The sequence below is a fragment of the Octopus bimaculoides genome, chromosome 10 (assembly GCF_046866305.1).
Source record: "Octopus bimaculoides isolate indiv1 chromosome 10, ASM4686630v1, whole genome shotgun sequence".
In the NCBI taxonomy this organism is placed as follows: domain Eukaryota; kingdom Metazoa; phylum Mollusca; class Cephalopoda; order Octopoda; family Octopodidae; genus Octopus; species Octopus bimaculoides.
The window spans coordinates 82,627,840-82,635,272 of NC_142937.1; the positions used below are offsets into that span (position 1 = coordinate 82,627,840).

The 7,433-nt window shown below is 35.4% G+C and overlaps 1 protein-coding gene across 6 annotated transcripts in view; it reads left to right on the plus strand.

The window, feature by feature from the left end:
- The first annotated feature begins 757 nt into the window (after positions 1–757).
- Positions 758–7,433, plus strand: part of LOC106871599 (tyrosine-protein phosphatase Lar) — a 591,306-nt gene continuing 584,630 nt past the window's right edge. For 2 of the 6 annotated variants that reach the window (XM_089358869.1, XM_089358875.1), the window contains exon 1: positions 1,024–1,692. The gene's annotated coding sequence lies outside the window, so the exon portion shown is untranslated. Of the gene's footprint in view, positions 1,693–7,433 lie in introns of all 6 variants that reach the window. The other 4 variants (XM_089358891.1, XM_089358886.1, XM_089358858.1 and 1 more) reach the window with 4 other exon arrangements.

The window sequence follows — 7,433 nt, forward strand, 5'->3', positions numbered from 1 at the left end:
TGCGTGCGGTTCCAAGTAATGCTGACTTTTGCAAAATATCTAGAGTGTAGGGTATTTCTAAGATTTTCAGATGTTTTTTGGGGTTTTTTTCAGATTGGGTAGTATTAAACCCAATGTCCCGATGACAATAAGGATAACCATTATGTTTGACTCCCGTAGCTGCCATATCTTGGCAATCTCAATTCTCAGCTTTCCATATTTATCGAACTTTTCTCTTTCTTTCATGATGATATGTTGATCTCCTGGCATTGCTACGTCGATTATTAGACACTCTTGTTTGTCCCTCCTAAAGGTTACTACAACCGGCCTTCAGTTCTCTAACTCCTTGTTTGTCTGGAAATCAAAGTCCCGTAGGATCTTTGTCTTTCCCCTTTTCGTCCATTACCTTTTCCGGTGTATGTTGGTACCGAGCACCCGTAACATTATATCCATACTTACGACATAGTAACCAGTGAAGTATTATTGTTATTAATGTTGTTATTATTATTATTATTATTATTATTATTATTATTATTATTATTATTATTATTATTATTTTATTGTATTTGCACAGCTTCTAACGCTGGAGAGATGTACTACGGTAAGACCCCTTAGTTTTCCAGCATCACCCGGAGTCTTCGAGCGATTCCAATTATTATCATTATCATTATTATCAGTGATATTCTTACCGTTCTTTGTCCCAGTTAATTTTATTTCTTTTATATTTATCGTTAGAATTCCTATTACGATTGACATTTGAAACCTTATTCCTGTTTACATTTATGTTATGTTTATCACGACGGTTACCCCCATTAACGTTATGCTTAGACAATATACAATTGTAATCATCAACATTATTTTCGTGACTCTACTAAAAAGCATTTACTTCCTTTAATTTAGCACCACTGGAGTTAACCGTAATCCTACAATTGATTGTTCTAACATTTGCAACACAGTTCGTAGTATCCATGTCTTTACCATTTCCTGCGTCATTATTTTTGTCATAAATACTAGTATTTACGTTGTTGTTGTTGTTGGCACTCCGTCGCTTACGACGTCGAGGGTTCCAGTTGATCCGATCAACGGAACAGCCTGCTCGTGAAATTAACGTGCAAGTAGCTGAGCACTCCACAGACACGTGCACCCTTAACGTAGTTCTCGGGGAGATTCAGCATGACGCAGTGTGACAAGGCTGGCTCTTTGAAATACAGGCACAACAGAAACAGGAAGTAAGAGTGAGAGAAAGTTGTGGTGGAAGAGTACAGCAGGGTTCACCACCATCCCCTGCCGGAGCCTCGTGGAACTTTAGGTGTTTTCGCTTAATAAACACTCACAGCGCCCGGTCTGGGAATCGAAACCGCGATCCTATGACCGCGAGTCCGCTGCCCTAACCACTGGGCCATTGCGCCTCCACAGTACATACATATGTGTACAATATACATACATACATACATACATACATACATACATACATACATACGTATATACATAGTTGTGTGTGTGCGTGTGTGTGTGTGTATGAGTGTATACAGTTACAGTCATACATATATCTACTCAAAACATAGATTTAAAATATACTTAATTGGTTGTGGTTTCACTTTTGCTCGTTTATTTCATCCTCCCATCCCTTTTTTCTCCTCTTTTAAAAGCGAGCTGACGTTTTACGAACTCTAGATTTAGCTACGCATTTTGTGGGAAAAACAGAAGAAACGGGTAAGAGAAATTTTATTCACAATATCTGTTCTTAACTTTGTACATCGTTGCATGTAATACATTATATTATATATTGGCACTCCGTTGATTACAACGACGAGGGTTTCAGTTGATCCGAACTTTATCCCAAAAACCTGAAAGCCTAGCCTGTGTTGTGTCTGTATGGAAAGATAGTCGCTCATCTGTTATTCATTGAAAAGTGAAAGAAATTGGAATACGATGATTACTTAATGCACTTTATATATTTTATGCACAATTTTATAGACTTAATACACAGTACTCATAAAATAAGTATTCACTCTTATTTTTCCATTTCCCCACCATAAACAAAAAAAAAAATCCGTACACGTGATACAACCGTTAGTTAAATTGCATATATCTGTCACGTAAATAAGCGTGAACGATTCACGGAATTCCTCTTATGCTCATGCGTTAAGTGATAGGTGATATAAAAAAACTTAGTTCAATTGAAAAAGAAAATAATCTTTTCATTATCCAATTTTTTAAATATTTTCAGATCTGTGTTCTACAAACTCTATCTCGTACGATTAGGCAAAAAAAAATTTGTTTTTTATTTATATATTTTATTTTACTCCACCCGAAATTCTCAAAATTCGAAGGGTAGTTTGGGACAAACTTAAAAAGTGATGAATTGGAAGATACACATATAGGGTGTTATCCGGATAAACAAAATAATTATTTGGTACAAATTAAAAATGGAAAAGAAAGGAGTAATAATTAATTAGGAACAAACAAAATTAGAGTATCATTCGGTTAAACAGAATAGGGTAATTTAGGACAAACTTAAAACGAAGATAATGGGGTGATTTGGGACAAACTAAAACAACGATCATTTGGAAAACATAGATTGGGCATTTTTCGGATAAACAAAGTAATTATTTACGATAAATTTTAAAACGAAGGGGCGGGTAATTAATTTGGAACAAATAAAATTAGGGTATCGTTCAGATAAACAAAATGGGTTAGTTTAGAACAAATCACCGTTCATTTAGTTTTTTCCAAATTACCTCTCAATATTTGAGAATTTTAGAAGGGTGAATGAAAAACTTGAATATTTTTTTTTCTTTTTGGCTTAATCGTACGAGATAGAGTGTGTAGAATACAAACTCGAAAATAATTCTGAAAATACCAAACACTAGAAAGGAACCCGATTTAAGTCCTTCAAACGATCGCTGTTTTAGTTTGTCCAAAATCATCGCATTATCTTCTTTTTGAGTTTGTTCTAAATTACCCCATTTTATTTATCCGAATGTTGTCCTAACTTTTATTTGTTCCTAATTAATTAATTATCAATCCTTTTGTTTATTCGAATAAGAACCTATTTATATATCTTCGAAGTCATCGCTTTTTAAGTTTGTCCCAAATTACCCCTTTGAAATTTGAGAATTTCGAGGTAGGGAAGAATAAAAAAATTAGGTCCAAAACTTATGTTTAATCGTACGAGAACACAAATTCGAAAAAACCTTCTGAAATTATCAAAAACTAAAAACTACGCCTGATAGAACTATCTGAACTCTGAGACTGCTAGATTAACCAACCTGTTTCTTCCTTTTTTTTTTTTTTTTAACTTTTACATCGGCCACACATTACAGAAGGTAGCGATAACACAAGATCAAATAGATCTTGTATAAGACATTTTCTTAGTTTATCGACCATGAAAGGTTTTCAAAGTAAATTCGACTTTGCTGCTGTAACGTAAAACCACGTAACTGAATAGCGCAACACATTATTAAGGCACTCTACTGTTTCTGCGATTGCCTTAATAAATGATTAAAATAATTATCATACCTGTCACTTACACAAACCAGAATTACAAGATTAGAAATTTGGCGGAAAAGTGACACACGGAATGATGAAAACTAAAGGTGTCTACTGAGGGACTTGAACTCAGAATATAAAGATTCAGAATGCATACTGATAGGTATTTTATTTCCCGACGCTTCTAATTCTGTCTTTATCATAACGTATTAATAAAGATTTCCGACGTGTAGACAATCAGAGTGACTCCCGTACTTTACTTTCGTTCGGAATGATGAAAAATAATGTGGAATTTGGCAGGATTTGAACTAAAACATAAGATATTTGAACTAGACTCTACAAAGTATTTATGCCAAGTGTCGGCCGATTCTAAAGTGCAGTTTTAGTTATATCAGAATACACACAATGGCATGACCAAGATTTATTGGCGACATGCAAACACTACCAAATTAAGATAAACAAGTGATATGTATATACGTATAAAAACAGTCATTAAGTAAGTAATCATGTCAAATAACCTCTGATATTTCTAGTAAATTGATCAAAAACTAAAAGAAAATTAGCCAGACATCATAATTACATATTCAAATGGAATGTCTTTTCGTCGATGTATAATGATGATGCGTACAACATTACTGGGAAAGAGGTTGGAGATAATGTCTAAGCAATCACAAATAAAATTTGAATGCTAGCAGCTGTTAAAGCAAACATGAAACAAAAACTTTGTAAACTTCTTGGTATTGCTTATCAATACATACTACAGCATATATCATAAATTTGCACAGTACTTTGGATCTTTTCCCTTTCAACGGCAGAGCGAGAAATTAATTTTTTGTAACTAAACACTTTCAAACTTCGGACACTAGTAGAATGTGTCATATAAAACATCTTTTACTCTTAATGTTGCTGATAAAAGTTTCTATTTTCAAAGTTATTTCGTGTTAAAGTTGTCGTATTTCGGTAATTTCAACCAATCAATGACGTGTATTTAGCTGAATAAAATTACTGCCGTTGTTTGTCAACAACAACTTCTGGCGGTGTATATTTCGTTTGTCACTGTTATTTATGATATATTTCATCTCAGTTACGTTTGCATGAATAAACAGCATGTTTACTTCATGGCACCACCATAATCGTTCGTGCATTTCTACTGCTTTTAGTTGTTTTTTTTTCTGTTTTTCAGCTACGATTTTCGGAAAGACCCCAACGCTAACCCTAACCCTAACACTAAAACCCTAAAGCTAAAACCAGTGCAAACGCACGAACGATGTCATAAATAACAGTGACAAACGATAGTTGTTGTTGACAAACAATGGCAGTAATTTTATTCAACTAAATACACGTCATTGATTGGTTGAAATTACCGAAATGCGACAACTTTAACACGAAATAACTTTGAAAATAGAAACTTTTCTCAACATCACTAAGAGTAAAAGATGTTTTATATGACACATTCTACTAGTGTCCGAAGTTTGAAAGTGTTTAGTTACAAAAAATTAGTTTCTCGATCTGCCGTTGAAAAGGAAAAGCTCTAGTACTTTTACTACGTGGGGTCTCGTAGGTTTCAAAGTGGAGGCTAAAGGATTTTTAATCGATGCACAAAATCAGAGCAGTCTCGCCACAAAAAAGAGTCCGAATGCTCAGTTTAACCTAAAAACAAAAGCAGGAATCATTTATACATGATAAAATATAATATTGCATTCAATCAAGGTTGACGTAGTTGAAGCAGATGCTTCAGAAGCAAACGCATAAAAAGGATGAGTCAGAAAGACTAAAGGGCAGAGAACTTAAATATAGTTTACATGCAAGTCAAAACTAAACCGCACAACCCTTTCTCTAGAGAGTTGAAGAGATGCAAAAAGATTAGTGTTTTACATCGCAAAATTCAGTGACGAAAGTGAAGTAACGGCCCTGACAGAATGAAATTTAATAAAAGTAAGACAACGCGAACAAAAACAACAAAGGCACTCCCGGAAAAATCGGGCGGAGAAAATTATTTCCTGGGAACGGAAAAAGAAATATGAGACATAGACAATGAAACCGTATTGTTGACAAGTATGAGTTTCAAAAGAGAGACAAAAAGTGCTGATAACTGAAGCTAAGACCAGTGTTTTGATATCAAATATTGCAAGAAAGCAATCCTATAAATTTCAAGAGAACCTAAATGTTTCATCTGCAGAGAAAAATCTAATGATACAATTGATCGTATTCTTTCAGGATATCTAATACCCCGAATGTTTGCATAGGCATAATAGAGTAACTGTGTATGAAAATAGCGAAACCTGTTAATACTACAAGATTTTTAGCTCTATTTGAAATTAATGGTACGCATTAAGAATACGTTACCCAAAATTTGATTGTGTAAAGGATTATATTTACAATAAATACAAAGAAGTATACACATAATTAGCTAAAAAAAAAAACTACTTTAAAATATCTAATAATGGAAAACTAATGAAAATTACTACAAAAAAAATTAAAAATACAAAAACGGAGTCTGAGGTAGTGAGGAAACAGGAGAACCAATATCAGAAATAAAGAAAAGGCAAAACTCCGGTTAAAAATGGAGCTGCAGAATGCCCTGCGCAAAAGACGTTAAGAAAAGCAACATGACCAGTACTTGACAAAACTGAATAGGATGGAGATGTAAAGCAAAATGGCGAACTGGATGAAAAGCGCAGTTCTCAAAGTTGAGGTTGAAGGATTCTTGATCACTGCACAGAATAAAAGTCGTCGCCTAAAAAAAGCAAAAAGAAAACTATGGAGTGGCTATGTGGTAAGAAGCCTGCTTCCCAACCACATGGTTCCGGATTCAGTCCCACTGCGTAGCACCTTGTGTAAGTGTCTACTACTATAACCTCGTGCAGACCAAAGCCTTTTCAGCGGATTTGGTAGACGGAAACTGAAAGAAGCCCGTTATATATATATATAGATGTGTGTGTGTGTGTGTGTGTGTGTGTGTGTGTGTGTGTGTGTGTGTGTGTGTGTGTGTGTGTGTGTGTGTGTATGAATGTATGTATTTGTGTGTCTGTGTTTGTCTCCCCACCATCATTGCTTGACAACCGATGTTGGTGTGTTTACGTCCCCGTAACTTAGTGGTTCGGCAAAAGAGACCGATAGAATAAGTACTAGGCTTACAAAAGGTAAGTCCTGGGGTCCATTAGTTCGACTAAAGGCGGTGCTCCAGCATGGCCACAATCAAATGACTGAAACAAGTAAAAGAGTAAAATGCTCCGAAAGAGAACACATCTTGAGGTATGACAGCATGAAGAATTTATACACAATACTGGTTCCCAGTCAAGTGTTTTGTTTTTTTCAAGTTGAGGAACAGATGATAGTCAGATGAGGCCAAATGAGGAGAATTGCGAAGCTGATGAACCAGTTCAAGGCCACAATCGCACACAGCAGCTATTGAAACCAAAGGCTTATGTGCTGGAGCATTGCTCCTATGAAATGAGGCCCCTTTCGTCAGTTTTTCTGGGCGTTTTGTCTTCATAGGCTTTCGTAACTGTCTCAGCAAGTTAGTATAGTATTTTCCATTGAGGATGTGGCCCTTTTGAAGAGTCAATAAACACACTCAATGCCTTTGCATCCCAAAACACTGAGGTCATTACCTTTCCTGAAAAAGAAACGATCTTGGAGGGGGAAGCCAGTCGATTACATCGACTCAGTGTTCAACTGGTACTTATTTTATTGACATAGAAAGGATGAAAGTCAAAGTCGACATCGGTAGAATGCGAACTCAGAACGTAAAACCAGAAGAAATGCCGTTAAGCATTTTATCCGGCGTGCTAACGGTTCTGCCAGCTCGCCGCCTTGAACAATAGCCGTGATAAAGCAACAACTGTTTGATTTGATTAATTAATATTCCTGTAATAACAGATTTCGCGAGAACGTGATCACCTTTCAGATATGCCTAAACCCTCCTAAAATTTCTCATCTTGTATTTTCAAACAATTTTT